The following is a 15,886-nucleotide window of genomic DNA, read 5'->3' as shown; positions in this document are numbered from 1 at the left end:
TTAAGAGTGTATAAGGCCAGAGACTGATCTGCTCAGTCTGCACACACACCCCCATCCAGACATGGCCCCCTCTCCTGGTTCTGCACTGGCCTCTCCCATTCTGAGAACACCAGAATGCCCAGCCCTGGGCCTGTGGGAGCTAAAAGCAATCATATGTGGATGAGTAAACACAATGCAATACATCCATTCAATGGAATATTACTCAGCCATGAAAAGTAATGAAGTATCGATACATTCTACAACATAGATGAACCTTGAAAACATTACACTGAGTGAAAGAAGTCGAACATAAAAGACCCATATTGCATGATTCCATCTATATGAAATGTCTGTAAGAGGCAAATCTACAGAGACAGCAAGCGGAGTCGTAGTTTTCAGGGGATGAGGGGAAGAAGCAATGAACAGTGACTGCTGATGACCACAGGGTTTCTTTCAGGGGGGTGATGAAATATTCTGAAATCAGTAGTGATGGTTGCCCAACCTCGTGAACATAATAAAACCACTAGATTGTATACTTTAACACGGTGAATTTAATGGTGTGTGAATCATTTTAAAAGATGTAAAAGTTATTAGAAAACCTTAAACATTGTCAAACAATACTCCCATGTCTTATCTCATATGCTCCTCCCAACTTCCTGTGACACAGCCACCAGGGCAGGCAGTGTCAATGCTGTTTTTCAGCTAAGAAACCAGGAGCTCGGAGTGGGTGAAGGGCCTGTCAGATGGCATTGCTAACCAGTGGCAGAGGGGTGACGAGAAGCAGAGTCAGACTCGTGATCCAGGGCTCATTTCTTCACACCAAGCTGCCTGAGGAGTCAGCAGTTGCCTCGTGAGCCAAACTGGCGGCCCTGTCATATTTGCCACTTTAATACAGGGGTCCCTGCAGGCAGGGACCACAACAGTTTACGGCTGCCATGCAAGGAGTGTTCCTTGGTGCCAGGCATTGGGGAACCATGTGTGTTGTCCTATTTTGTTCTCAGAGACTCCTGTCATGAACCATGAACCTTTGTTTTTAGCTCCAAAGCCCCTTCTCATGAGCACCTGCTGATTCCTGGGGAGACCCTGGTGAACATACATTAGTGGGAGGTCACGGTCCTCCACCATGGAAAACAAAGAAGTGGGCAGGCCATAGTCATATCACTTAGGTTGGGCCATGAACATTGACTGAACAAGTGATGTGAGGGCTCAGAGACTGCTGGAGTCATCACAGTGGCTGCACCAGCCTGCACCTGGGCCACTCCCCTCGCCCTGGACTCTGTGCCCTGCTCTCCATCACTCCTTGCTTTGTGGCCACTTTCTAAGCCTGGTCTTTCAGCTTCCTGTAGAGTTCATGGGCTCCCAATAACCTTCCAGTAAATTCCCTTTTGCTCTCATGAGAGACAGAGTCAGGTTCTGTTGTTTGCAACCACTTGCTCCAACCAATATATCCCTGTGAGATACTCTTATTTTGCCCATTTCACAGATGAAGGAACTGAGGCCCAAAAAGGTGACATGACTTACTTAGGTTCCCCCAGATAATGAGTGGCAAAGTCAAGATTTAAACCCAGGTCTTTCTGAGTCCAGAGCCTAGTCACTCAACCTCTGTAAGAAGGAAAGGACAGCAGACCTTTTCTACAAGCCCGACGCTGAGCTGGGCATCCCCTCTCAACAGCTTTATGAGGGAGAGATTGTCCCTAATTTAGAGACATGAAAATGAGGCTCAGGGAGATGAGGTAACTTATTTTCAGGTCCTAGAACTGAGATTAAATGAGGCTGCCTGACTGCAAATCCTGTCTATAGGTAGAAACAGAGACTCAGGTGGTAGGTCTCCCCTCTTCCCAGCTGGCAGAGTTCTGACTGCTGTGCTCGGCTCCATCAGCACCTCCACGCCAAGCCCTGAGTGGTAGAAACCAGGCCTACATTAACACAGGAGCTCAGGGGTTCAGGCAGCCCCTAGGAAGAATTCTGCCCCACAGCCCAGGTCCCCTATAAATCAGGGACTGAGGAAGCCACAGCACTGATAAATATTTACTGTTGCCTCAAAAAAAAAGTCTCATTTGGTGTATTTCATTGGTGAAAATGCAGTAAATGGCGGGGCTCAGTTACTAGCGGCTGGTCCAGCAGAGCTATAAGGATGCTCTGTCCCAGCTGGAGCTGGGGCCCCACCCCACAGCCCTGGGGCACCTCCATGTCTCTGTGTCACAGGCCCCAGGACTCAGTCAGAATGTGGTGTTTTGCTTGGGCTCCAGTGGGCTGCAGTCAAGACTCCAGGAAGAACCCATTAGGCAGGCTTGGTGGAGAGAGGCATGGGACCAGGAGTGGAAGGAAGGGGGCCCGGTCCTATTCCTCCAACAGCCCCAGAACCAGCCTTAGCCCAAATCTCAGGGCCATTCCCAAACCAGCTTCAATTATTCCTGGACATTAACATCCACCTCAAAATCCCATTCAGCCCTCATTCAGACCTGGCTGCAGCCCCAGCTCTGAGCACCTCTGTAAGTGCCCTGGCCCCAGCTCTGCCCACGGTTCAACCAGATGTCAGTTCTAACCCGAGCTCAGCTCAAGCTCAGCCAACCCCAGGCCTGACCTCAGACACACTGCAGCTACAACCATCTGAAAACTCAACCCTAAGCCAGGCCAGAATCCTGCTCCCAGCAATGCCATGCCCGGTACTAACCTCAGCCCCAGCTCTCCCTGAGCCCCACTGCTGGCCAGGGATATGCTCTGGTCAAGGGCAGAAAGGTCACCAGATGGCTTTCCTTTGCCTTGGGGTCCGAAACAAATATTTATTAAATACCTCTCATGTGCCGGGTCTTCTTCTAGGTGCTGGGGACCCTTCTGTGAACATGAACATTGTCTTGGCAGAGGGGACACGTCCCTCCTCCCTCCTTTCCCCCCAGCCTCTATCCTTTCAATCCCAGCCTCCTCCTCTCCCTAGCCTCCCTCTTGCCCCAGCCTCCCAGCTCTGAGACCTCCCCTTCCCCTCCATCCCCATCTGTTCTCTGCCCTTCTCCTCCAGGGCCAGGACAGATGTCCTCCAGTCACGTCTCCCTTTAGATTTAAACAGTTCTCCCGCCTTCTGTTCTTTGAATAAGCTTGGACAGTGAGAGAAGGGGGGCTGGACAAGCTGGCCTCGAGGTTCTGTGCCCTCGTGACCTTCTAGAAACCATCAATCTAATGCACAAAGGTCAATATCTGAGTGGTCTACAGGTGCTGATTTTATGGACAGGACTGGTGGTAAAAAAGAGACTCTGGCATCAGGAACCAAACAGTCTTCTCTCCAGTGGAGCCTGGAGATCACTCTGTCTTCCACCCAACTGAGAGCCGTGCAGCTGAAGGAGTCTTGCAGCCGTGGTCCTGTGGCCACTCACCCCTCTGACTCTCCCCCGTCACTCAGGGTCATGTCTCGGAGCCCCTGTGGTCCAGCCCTGGTCGGGTTCTGACTGCCACCTTCACCCCCGGCTTCCCGACTCTCAGCTGCTCCTGTCCCCACCGCTGTCTCTCCCACTCCCCACTATCTCCTGGCATCTTTTGCTCTTTACGCGTAGTTTTTCAGTCCCTCTAATTGTCATAAGCCCCTCTCTGTTCCTCCGTCTCCCTCCCGTCTTGTCATTTTCCCCGCAGCATTTTTCTTTTCTCTGTGTTTGTCTGCCTCTGGCTGGCTCCCTTCTTTTCAGTCCTCGTTGTTTGCCACTTACAATCAAAAGAATGCGATGAAACTGGAGCATCGGATCAATGGTGGCTCAGGAAATGTGAGGAATTGTAGCCCTCGGTGTTGAAGAAATTCTTGTGATTTCATCCCAACAAAGTATATAGATACCTTTATTATCTGTGTTCAGATGGCTGGGTGACTTTCAGCACATTGTACGTTGAGGTTTATTATAAGTCACACAATGTCACCCTATCCTATGGCCCCTATGAAGAAGGCGGAGCAGCCCATGAATGTCCTGATTTCCCAGATGGGGGACTGATGCTCAGAGCAGGGCAGTGACCTTTCACGGCAGGTCAGGAGTTAACCGCTGGTCCGGTACTTTCTTTTGTCACTTTCATTACACTGTGGACTCAAGCACCCGCCTCACATACTGGGAGGAATATTTCCAGTTGATTCTGGTGTGCACAGGGGCCTTCAAAGCCGAGTAGTAGGTGATGTTTCCTGCCCAGTGGCATGATCTCCAGGTCACTGGGGCTTCTGCAGGAACCTGGGGAGAGGCAATACCCAATCCATCCCCAAAGGGAGGCTCTGAGAAGAATTTGGAAGACAGACTGTGCTCTTCGAAGCCCAGAGAAATGTAACTTCCTTATGAGGAGGAGACCCACAGGGGAGAGGGAGGCTGGTAAGTGGGTCTGGGCGCGGATAAGACCGTGCCCCCCAAGGCATCGGCGCTCAGGTCAGAAAAGTGTCTGCTGAGAGAACACAGCCTGACTCAGCCTGACTCAGGACACAGGCTTTGGGTTTGAGTGCTGGCTGCCAGTGTGACCTCTCCAGGCCTCCATCTCCATAATACAAAGTGGGGATGCTCCCCTACCTCAAATCTTGATGGATACAAAAGCCCATTGTTACATGTGTGGTGCAGGACAGGTGCTTATTGTTAATAACATGGACCATTGATACTGAATGTCAAGGACCTGGCATTTAGCAGAGGTTTGTTTCCCTACTAACTCCACGCTAACCTTATGGGGTTTGTGATCCTCACACAATTTGAAAAAGCAGTGGAATTTGAATTTGATTTATTCCACCAGCTGGGAAAAAAACTGGCATCTAATAAACCATTTATTCAGATAGTCTTATGTGTAATTGGTGGCAGAAGCAAAGATATTAATTGTAATGAGTAAGCACTAATAATTGCCAGATTTTTAATTTCACTGAGTTTTTATCATCTGCCAGGAACATTTAGGCCCTTTACATGCGTTCTTCATCCTCACAGCACTGATGAGGTTAATGCCCCCATTTAACAGACAAGGAAACTGAGGCTCAGAAAGATGAGGTAACTTGCCCATTGTTGGGTGGTACACCCAGAATATGAACCCAAGCAGTCTGGCTCCAGAACTCAAATTCTTAATAACCATGCTCTCTGACTATGTGCTGAGAAGTTTGCCTACATTATCTCTTATAGCCTCATAAGAATTCTGCAGTGGCAGACCCTGTGCAAAGCACAGAACCTGCATCACTTCATTTCATCCCTGCAGCTCTGCAAGCTATCCTAGTTTTATAAATGAGGAAGTAGAAGCTCAAAAATAAGGTTCAAACCAACCTCGAAACAGTGCTCAAACGCCCCAGCCCAGCATCTGAGGCTTAGGAGGCCCCTTGTGGCCTGGCACCTGCCTCCCTCTACAGCCTCATCAGCTGTCTCGTCCCCTCACATTCAACTTTCCAGGGCTGTTTGCAGTTCTCTGAGCGCATCTGGCCGTTTTACGCTTCTCAGCCTTTGCAAACCCTGTTCCCTCTACCTGGGATACCCACCCCCTCTATACTGCCTAATGCCTGCTTGTCCTTCAAGTCTTACCTGGGGTGTCACCTCCTCCAGGAAGCCTTCTTAGATTGCTTATCACTGACTAGATGCCTTTGTTATGTTCTCTGCTCCCTTGCTCCCAGTACACTGTGTTGCAATTGCCTCTTTGCTGTTCTGCCTTCCCTACTGGGCAGGGAGCACCATGACGGCCGGGACCTGTCTGTCACATTCACTTTTGTCTCTCTAGTTCTGACCCCAGTACTTGACTCCAGGAGATGCTCAAGTAACACCTGAGTAAACAAATAAATAAAATGCATCAAAGCAGACAAAACAGCTGAGTTCACTGAGTGCTTACCCAGTGCCAAGTGTTCTACCTGTATCATCTCATCTAATGCTAACTACGGCCTCAGGAGGTACAGACTATCATTGTCTCTACTTTAAAGATGGGAAACTGAGGCACAGAGAGCTCAGTTATTTGCCCAAGATCATGCAGCTAATACTGGTAGAGCTGGGATTTAAACCCAGGTCGCCCTTTTCCAGTATCCCTATGTCATCCTGCTTGTAACGTACCTAAAAGGGAGTCAGAGTACTTGGAATGGAGTAAACTCACAGTATACCGATCAAAATGCAGCTATAGTTGATTGTTCAAATGAACAAGTGCTTGTAGGAAAAGTGAGCTAAAACTAAAACCCTTAAAATGTTCAAAAGTCAGCAAAATAGGGGGAAAGCTCTCTAAAAGTTTAGCAGGATCCGCATCCCCCAACGTGCAATGTTGATTGAAATGGGGAGCCGGCGGAGCTGCGAGTGAGCTGGCCTCCAGGGATGCTCGGGACCATTCCTCAGTGAGGAGGCAGCAGGACAGCTCCCTGGACCAGGTGGGCATATTCTCACTTCTCCACCTCTCCCCTCCACCCTGCTGCTGGGTGAATGGATGGGCAGCATGAGGGGGGCAGGGGACTCCCACCCCAGCTCTGCCTCAAGGATGCTTTCTCGGTGGAGCTCTGACAGGGGCATTCCAGGGCTGTTATCTGTCTGGTTTGAATTAGACGCTGGGCTCTGCGAACCCTGGGCTCATTAGCGGTTTCATCGCCCAGCCTGGCGCCTTGCAAGATGGTAACATTTTATTGTTTCCTCGCTTTTTCTTTCTTTCTTTCTTGTTTCTGCCACTTTTTCTCCCTTTCTTTATTGTTTCAAATTTCCACCTCATGCCACAAAAATGTAAAAGCTGCCACAGTCCTGCTGGGACACATTTAAGTCACCGGGATCTTTGGTGCCCAGACCGGTCACTGTGCTGCAGGAGCCCACCCAGTGCCACAAGCTACAGACCCAGATCTCTCCTCTAGGACAGGACCCGCAGGGAAGCCGAGCTGTATATTTCCCCGCTCCCCATCCAACACACAATACACCCCTGCACCTGCATTTTTCAGCTTGGCATAATGGTTAGCAGGCACTTCCAGAGTCTCTCTGCCTCTGTTTCCTCCCTTCCAACCCAATTTTGAATTCTGATCCACAACTTATTCTTTTAATTAACTCAGCCTTTTCTCACCTGCAAAATGGATGTAATAAGAATATTTATCTCCTACCATTGATGTTAGACTGAAGGGAGAATGAGCTGAGGGTGCTTATCCCACAGCGGACACATAGTAAGTGCTTAATAAATAGTAGGTTTTGCCATTGTCCTGCTGAAGTCAGGGACGGCCACTACCCCACGAGAGCACCTACCTCGATGGCTGCAGGGAAGATGAGATGAGAAGTCTCACGAGGTCAGGTGTGGAGAGATGCTCGGTAAGGGATACGGGCATTCGTCATCATCATCGTTGTCATCATCACCATCCCCAGCATCAGCTCTGACTCTAACTTCTGTTACTCCTTCCCTGTTTTCTTCTCAGCAGAGGGAAGGAGACAATGAGGAAAACGGGAGAAGGGCTGAGCAGACATGGAAGAACTGTGAATTGCAAGACCAAAAAAGAGACCCTTGAAGAAAGAGATGGCTAAGTTGGGTGGGGCAGGGGGAGCAGAGGTGGATGGTGATGGGTTCTGGATGAGCAGGAAGGAGGGGAAGGCAGTTGGAAGGAGGAGTTCATTTCTGATGACCAAGGTCAGAGCGTTCATTACAGAACGTACGTGACCTCCCCTTTGGGGGCACAAGGATTCCTCCCAGGTTCTTTAGCCCTCACAGCGATCTTTGGAGGAGGGTGCTGTTCCTCCTAGGTGTAGGGCTGTCATCTCAGGTATCAGGGTTGGGGGTACGTGGAGGAAGTAGACAGTATGGGCAGGTAGGTCCTCAGGAAGTCACATCGTGCTTGTGTCAGCTTGTCCTGGGCAGGGTAGTCTCTGCCTGGTGGGGTCTGTGAGGGTTGTGCTCAGACACTGGCCAATATTTTACTGGGACCCTTTGCCAGACACCTGTGTGAGCAGAGGAGAGGTCATTGGAGGGGCTGGTGGGTCTGAGGCTGGAACAGGGAATTGGGAACTCTGGGTCTCCAGATGCCAAAGAGAAGAAGCCTCACATAGAGTCACACATAGTTTGGCAACTGGCTGCCAAAGTGATCTCAGCCTCATCTTCCTCACCCTCTCTGCAGCCCTTGTCAAAGCTGCTTTCTCCCTCCTGCCTTAAACCCTGGCTTCCAAGGCTACACACTCTAGGTTTTCCTCCTTCTTCCCTACTCAGAGTTTCTCAGGCTCCCTTCTGGGATCTGTCTCCATATCCATAAATGTTGGAGGACTCAGGGATCCTCCCCACCTGCCCCCTAGGTGGTCTCATACAGTCTGAGGTTGTGGATAGAATCTCTGCACGCTGACGTCTCCCAGAGGTCCAGCTCCGGGCCAGACATGTCCCTTAGCCCCACTCTCTTACATCCCTCTTCCCAATTGGAGAAGTCCCACCACTCCTCAAAGCAGATGGAGTTCCTAAAACCCGCTCACCTCAGTCCTCTGCTTCTAGGTAAATGGTACTGCTGGTTGCTCACGCCCCTTGAAACCATCCTGCCCCCTCTCTGTCCCTCACATCCTGCATCCAATCCATCCACAGGTCTGGTCAGTGCTCACTGAATAATGAACCTTGACTCTCATTCGCACCCCACTGCCACCCTGGTCTTGTCCCATCAGCCTGTGCCCTGATCACTGAACTAGCCTCCTACTGTCTCCTTGCTTTCCTCTTTCCCTGCTACATCACAGCCCAGTGGTCTTTCAAAAGTGGACATCAGATCTTGTCACTTCCCCACTTAAAACTTAAAGCCTAGATGTAATACAGTCCCACCTGACAGCCAAATCCCTATGTGTGTGATGACTCCTGACTGCCTCACAGCCCACATCTCCTACAATTCCTCCTCACTGACTCACTCTGACACACTGGTCTCCTGGGAGTTCTTGGCCTTTCTAAGCTTGTTCATGCCATAGGACCTTTGCACATGCATTCTTCAGGCCTGGATTGCACTGTCACACTCGTTTCCAAGACTTCCTCCCTCACTTTGTTCAGATCACTTTTTCAAACCTACCTTATCTGAGAGGCCTTTCCCAACAGCCTTCTCTGAATGATCTACACTGGCTCTCCTGCTCAGACCCACACCCCAGTCTATTCTAGCCCTTGCCCTGCTTTCTTCCTCCACATAGGACTTACTTCCACTTCAAATGAGATCATGTACTTATTTGCTTGGCTAGTGTTTCTATCTCCTGCTCCACTGTAAGCTGAACTGTGAGGACTTTGTCTTGTTCACCCCTGTCTCCTCAGGGCCTCACACTGTGCCTGGTGCATAGTAGGTGCTAAGTGAAACTTTGTTGGATGACTGAATACATGAATACCCACCGAGGCTGGACTGAGAGAATCTGTTTGTAGGACCCCTCGCACAGTGATGTTTGTGGAAAGAATTAATGTGAGGTTGTTGTAGTTGTCTTTTTGACTGTCAGCTCCTTGAGGGCAGACCCAGAACTTACTTGTTGCTCTTGGTATTTCTCATGATGATTTACTAAACTGTGTGACCTCAGGCAAATGACATATCTCCTCTGGGCTTCAGTTTCTTCATCTGTAAGATGAGAATCATGGTATTTACATATGTCCAAGGGTTGCTGGGAGGATTAAATGAATTAATGTATGGAAAGCTCTTAAAACAGTGCCTGGCACGGAGTAAGTGCTCATTAAACATGAGCTGTTATCATGTTGGTTTCCCACATAGTAGGTGCTTTGAAAGCTAGAAGCCAGGGGACTAAGCAGATAATGAGTTTCTTTGAGCTGAGCCCAAAGAAGCTGTTCATAGTGCCCTTTGCTTTTCCCATACTAGGAACTGGAGAATTGTCTGATAACATGAACTGAAATTAGAAACCACACTATGCCGTCAACTCCTGCTGAGTTTGTGGTCACCTAAACCCCACTGCCTTTCTTCACAGCCTTATTGCTCAGCTAGACATCCCTCATCCTGCATTTGTGGGTTTCACTTTATTTTTTGTGGTCTTTTGCTTTTTTTTTATGTTCCAGATTATGAAAGTAATATATGCCCACTGTGGAAAGTTTACAATGAGCGTAAAATTACAAAGAGCAGGAAAAGAGCAGGTTACAAATCAGCATGAATGGTCGGAGTCCACTTGCATAAAACATTTTTATATATTATAAAGAGGCAGATCAGAGATAGACAGGAGCACAAAGAGAGAGACTGAGCAGGGTGCCTGAAAAGACGCTCCCTAAGTGTTGGCTGTGGCCGTTCTGTACGTGGTCGCATTTCATGTGACTTTCACTTTCTCCCTTATGTATTTTCCTTGATGCTTCTTGAATTTTTATAAGAACAAACATGTATTATTTTTCAAAATGAAGTTTTTGGACACGAATTATTTTTAAATGGAAATCAGATAATTTAACTCCCCTACTTAAAAGCTTTTAAGGGCTCTTCATTCATTCAGGAAATTTTTACTGAGTGGGCACTAAGGGTCAGGCCTGCGCTCTCTCCTCTGCCTCACTCCCATCAGACCTCATAGGCTCCCATCTCAGAATATTGTTCTTTCTAGGTTCTGGATTTAATGCCTATCCGCCCCCAAACCCCACCCCAGAACTTAACCTATGTAAAGGCAGAGCTCTGTGTAATACCTATGTCTGTCTTGTACACAGCCTTTGCCTGGGGCCTAAAATAATGCCTGGCATGTGGAATGCAATCAATAAATGCCTATTGAATGAATGAATGAATGTTTAAACACAAAAATAAAGCAGTAAAGGGAAATCTTCTATAATTTCACTAATCAGAGATTCTTGTTAGCACCTTGGTATGTTTCCTTCCAAGCTTTTTCTCTATTTTATATATGAATATAGTTGAAGACACATTGTTCCATCTTTTTCTTTTTAAACCAGTGTAATAGCATAAGCATTTCCCATGGCATTAAGAAGTATTGTTTTACTTGGATGTACAGCAGTGGTTCTCAACAGAGGGTGACTGCCCCCTCAGGGGAATTTGGTAAGGCCTGAAGACATTTTTGGTTGTCACAACTGATGGGAGTGAGGGGCATTGCTACTGGCTGCTAAACATCCCACAAAGCACAGGCCAGCTCCCACAACAAAGAATTATCCAGCCCAAAACATTGATTGCGCCAAGGCTGAGAACCCTGCTGTCTACTAGTCCATCACGTACACCTACGAGAGTCGACGTCTCCAATCCCTTCTTGTTGGAAATGACGTTGTTTCTTGTTTTTCCACTAATGCAAATAAGATCATGATAAACAGCTTCAGACATAAATCTCAACCTACATTCTATTTTTTTTTTCTTTAGGATAAATGGCAATGCTTGACATTCGGGAAGTTAAATGAAGGACAACATTGAACTTGCTTGAACTTCATTATGTCAATTTCAACTGAGTAGTCCAGCCCCTTTGGGCATTCTGTCCTCTGCCCCATTTGTGGTCTCTTTCACCTGTGAGTCATGTCAAAGGAAATATCCAGACTTTCGTGGCCAGGGTGTTTTCTGGGCTGAGGGTTGCCCCGGCAGAACCTCACCTGTCTTGGTCGGTTTGGGCTACTAGAACCAGCTGGCATAGACCGGGCGACTTAAACAGCAGATGCTTGTTTCTCACAGTTCTGGAGCCTGGGAAGTCCGATCAAGGTGCCTACACATCTGGTATCAGGCGGGGACCCTCTTCCTGGTTTGGGGACATTAGTCTTGCTGTATCCCTACCTGGTGGAGAGAGAGTGTTTCAATCTCTTTCTCTTCTTATAAGGGCACTAATCCCACTGTAGGGCTCCAGCCTTAGGACCTCATCTAAACCTAGTCACCCCAAAGCCCCACCTTCTCATACCAGCCCCTGGGAGGGGTTAGGATTTCAACATAGGAATTTGGAGGAGGGGGCACACAAACATGCAGTCCATAACATCACCAGTTAAGATTTCAAACCCTCATTTGGGAAAAGCCTGATTATAAGCATGATCTATAAGTAATGTCCATCCTGGGAGTAGAAGGGCAGAGTCTGTTACTTGCCATTCCTGACTGAAACCAACAACATTATTTTTGGAGGCAATTGGGACAGCTCTTTGGGAATTGCTTTTGGGTTGGACAATGCCTTTCTTCAGTAAGAACATCATCTAAGTGGGAAGCATTGCTATATTACAAATACAAGGTGTGCAAAAACAGGAGATCCATTCACTCAACAAACAGTGACCGAGCCTCTGCTGTGCCCCACGTGCTTGTCTAGGCACTAGGGACACAGAGATGGAACAAGACAGAGCCTCTGTCCTCAGGGTACTCACATTCCAGAGGGACAGAGTCCCATAAACAAATGCTATAAAACACAATGTCCGGAAGTGATTAGTGTTTGGAGGGAAAATACAGCAGGGACAGGGACAGAGAGTGGCAGGGCAAGGAGGGCTATTTTAGGATAGCCAGAAATGAGGATGTTTTAAAGTGATCTGAATTAAGAGAAAGAGTGAGCCCTAGAAATACCTGAGAGGATGACAAATGCTAAGGTCCTGAGGCGTCAGTGTCTCAGGCAAGCGTGGGGAGTAACAAAGAGGCTGGTGTGGCTGGTGTGAAATGAGCGAGGCGGAGAGCCAGGGGAGATGCAGTGAGAATGACAGGTGGTGGCCAGATGGAGTAGGGCCTTGTAGGCCACGGTGAGGACTTGAAGTTGTTCTCCATTGGAGGGTGTAAGCAGGGTAGGAAAGAGATCTGATGTCCATTTTAAACATCCCCTTAGCTGCTACACGGAACATGGACCATAGGGAGGCAAGAATGCCAGAGGGGAGCCCAGGGAGAGGCTGTTGCAATAATGCAAGTGAGAGACGATGGTGGCTTGGAGCAGGGGTGTAACAGTACATACGGTAAGAAGTGGACAGATCCCAGGTAGATTTGGAAGGTACAGCTAGTGGGCTTGATGGACTGCTTGTTGGGAAGGAGTGAGAGAAAGAGGAATTCAAAATGACTAACGATTGGGAGTCACAAGGGAGCTCTTAGAGCTGTGAGAATTCCCTACTGGGGTCTGTGTTTCTATGACGTGCCCACGTGTGATGGAGCCCCCAAGACAGACAGCCAACCCCTGGATGGCTGGATGCTGACCAGCTGGCAGGGCCAGGCCTGCTCCAGGGTTTTTGGTTTTTGTTTTTTTTTTTCAACATTGGGCTTTTTATCACTGCTAATTTGTTGCCGTGGGGTGGGTGCCCCACCCCAGCCCCATGGAGAAGTCAAGTCTTCCAGCCAGAGGACTGTCAGGACAGGGGCCCGGCTGGCTGCAGCCCAGACAGGGAAGTGGTTTGAGCTGCTCCTCTCCTGCCTCCTTGGCTGGACAGGATGAAAGTGAAGACACCTCAGTCCCGGCTTTCAGGAAAGCTGCTGTCCGCCCGGCCTCCACGCTCGCCTTGGCGGTCTCACCTCCCTCGAGCTGGCCGGCAAGATAGAGAATAAATTAACACTTCCATTAAGGAAGAAAAAGTCTGCTTTTATTGTTTGGTGATGAAATGAAATGTTTGTTTTGGTTATGGGCCCAGGAGGAAGCGGTGTGGAGAGCGGGCATCCAAGAACAGGAACAGGAACAGTGACAGGCGTCGGGGGGAGCGTCTGTCAGGAGCTGCCCTCCACGGGGGATGGGAACGGATCCTAGAGGCGGGCATCTGCGCTGGAGGGCGCCGAAGGTCTCTCAGTGCTTCTGGAGACTCAACTTCAGGAAGCAGCACGCCAGCCAGATCGGGGTTGGACAGAGCTGGGTTCTAGCCCTAGGTAGACATCGCCGTATGACTTGGGTCCAATCCCTGACCCTCGCTGGGCCTTGTTTCCTCACTTGTTAATGAGAGATTTAGTCGTGTTGGCCTCACAGGGGCTCCCTCACCACCACTGCCTAGCGTTCGCTCGACTCTAGGGAACAGAGCTGTCCCAGAGGTTGTTTCCGTCACCATTGCCAGATGTGCAGGGAAAAGCAAAGGGCACCATAGAAAAAAAGGGCAGTGCTTCACTCTAAATAGTGTACCTGCTGATGGTGGAAGTTCAAGCACCACTCTTCCTGCCTCGGAGAAGGTTGGGGCATGTTTAATGATGTCCCAGTCAGTTGGATGGGAACTCCTGGGTCCCTCCCAGGCAGGGAGTGCCTCTCACCCGAAGGCAGGGCAGGGTAAGGGGAGTGCAACTGACATGGGTGAGGTTGGAAAGACCCAGCAGAGGGCAGGGTTGACCCTGAGTGTGTGTGAGTGAGTGTGTGAGTGAGTGTGTGAGTGTGTGTGTGTGTGTGTGTGTTGGGGTGAGTCAGGGATTAACTGACTTCTGTTATGGGCTGCACTTAAAGGTTCTGATCCAACAAGAGTTTTTAGCAGGGGTTTTAGTGCCAGACATGACAGCCAAAGCTTGGCTCAGTGTGGACGCCACCACTGATGCCAGAGTCCAGACCCAGGGCCGGGACGGGCAGCCTGAAGGCGAGGACTGGGCCCTGTCCCTGGTGGGTGGTAGTAGGGCACCGTGGCTCTGTGATCAGACTCCAGACTTGGATGAAGCGAGTTCATAGCTGGCCACGACTCCCTACTGAGCTACCCTGGGCATCAGATTGCACTCTCTGGGCCTCAGTTCTCCCTCCATAAAAGGGAAAAGGAGCAGCCCACATGGTAGAGCTGAGGCGAGGATTAATAAGTGCCACTTGTCAGGGACACCTGGACACAGTTCACTATCGGCAGGTGTCATTTTCACAAGGACAGGAGGCCCATCTCTGCCCCACCTCTGGGCTTAGCCAAGTGGATTTGGGAAGAGCCTACCCCTGCCAGCTGCCCTGGTGCCTTGGGGCCTGGGGACAAACTCTAGAGGTGGACCCTGGGAGTGCCTTAGGGGATACAGATTCCAACTCCAGTCCCAGATCCTCCGAGAGCCCCTCCGGGCTTCAGAGGGCTGAGAGAGAAGACACACCAGTCCCAGCCCAGGCACAAGACTGGGGCTGCTGGCAGCTTTCTCCTCCGATGGCTTGGCCCTCGTTCTGCTCCCACAGACCCTGCCTTGTCCCCGAGGACATATCTGTCTGCTCTCCCGCCTCCCCGGCAGGGTCCAGTGTGACCAGCCAGTGACTCACAGCCCCAAGTGGAGTGCTTGGCACCTCCTAGCAGACAATGTTTGTCCCATTCCCAGGCCCTTAGAAGAGGAGATCAATGACAGGGTGTGATTGGGGGCCACCCACCCACCAAATTATCTCCTTTGTGGATGCCTGAAATTCCACCATTAATACTTCATTCTTTTGGAAGATATTAATGCCTTATCTGAGTTCCACCCTTTTAGTATAAGCCCCTGGGGATGTGTAACATACCTGAATGTGGATGAACATGTCAAAACATTTTTCTTCCTGGCAGGAGGGATCCAAGTTCTCAGGCTCCAAGTTCAGCACTCTTTCCAACACCTGGCCCTTTTAGTCACTCAACAAACAGTCAAGCCCCTACAATGTATTGCACCCTATGCCTGGCCCAGAGGTGAGCAAGACAGGGTCCTGCCCTTGAGACACATAGTAGGCATCTCACTCCATGCCTGATACGTAGTTGGAACTCATTACATGTTTGCTGAGTGAATGAAGGAAGCTCTATAGCTGCGAAAATAAACGCAGCACCGCATCAGGAGTGTGAGCACAGGCTCTACCGCCCACTGCTGGCGCCCGTCCTCTGGCTCAGCTACTTCCCAGCTCTGGGACTTTCAGCAAGTTTCCGCATCTTTCTCTGCTTCAGTCTCCTCCTTGGTAAAATGGGAATAAGAATGGCTGTTTCTAGGATTAACTGAGTTAATCTTTGTAAAGTACTTAGAACATTTCCTGGCACATAGTAAGCACTATGTAAGTGTTTGTTAAATAACGAAAACTCCACAAACATGATCGAATACACATGGAAGGGATTTGGTCATGTTTGTTGGCTGGTCTAAGGGCTACACATGGCAGGAACGATGTTTTACTTTTCTCCATATCCTCAGAGGCTGGCATGGGGTGGACATTGGTAAAAGTTGCTTTACTGGACAGATCCCATCCTCCTGGACCCATCTTTGCTT

This window comes from Camelus ferus, chromosome 13 (assembly GCF_009834535.1).
Source record: "Camelus ferus isolate YT-003-E chromosome 13, BCGSAC_Cfer_1.0, whole genome shotgun sequence".
NCBI classification, from domain to species: domain Eukaryota; kingdom Metazoa; phylum Chordata; class Mammalia; order Artiodactyla; family Camelidae; genus Camelus; species Camelus ferus.
The sequence above is the reverse complement of the archived record's forward strand: the minus strand, read 5'-3'. Positions refer to the sequence as shown.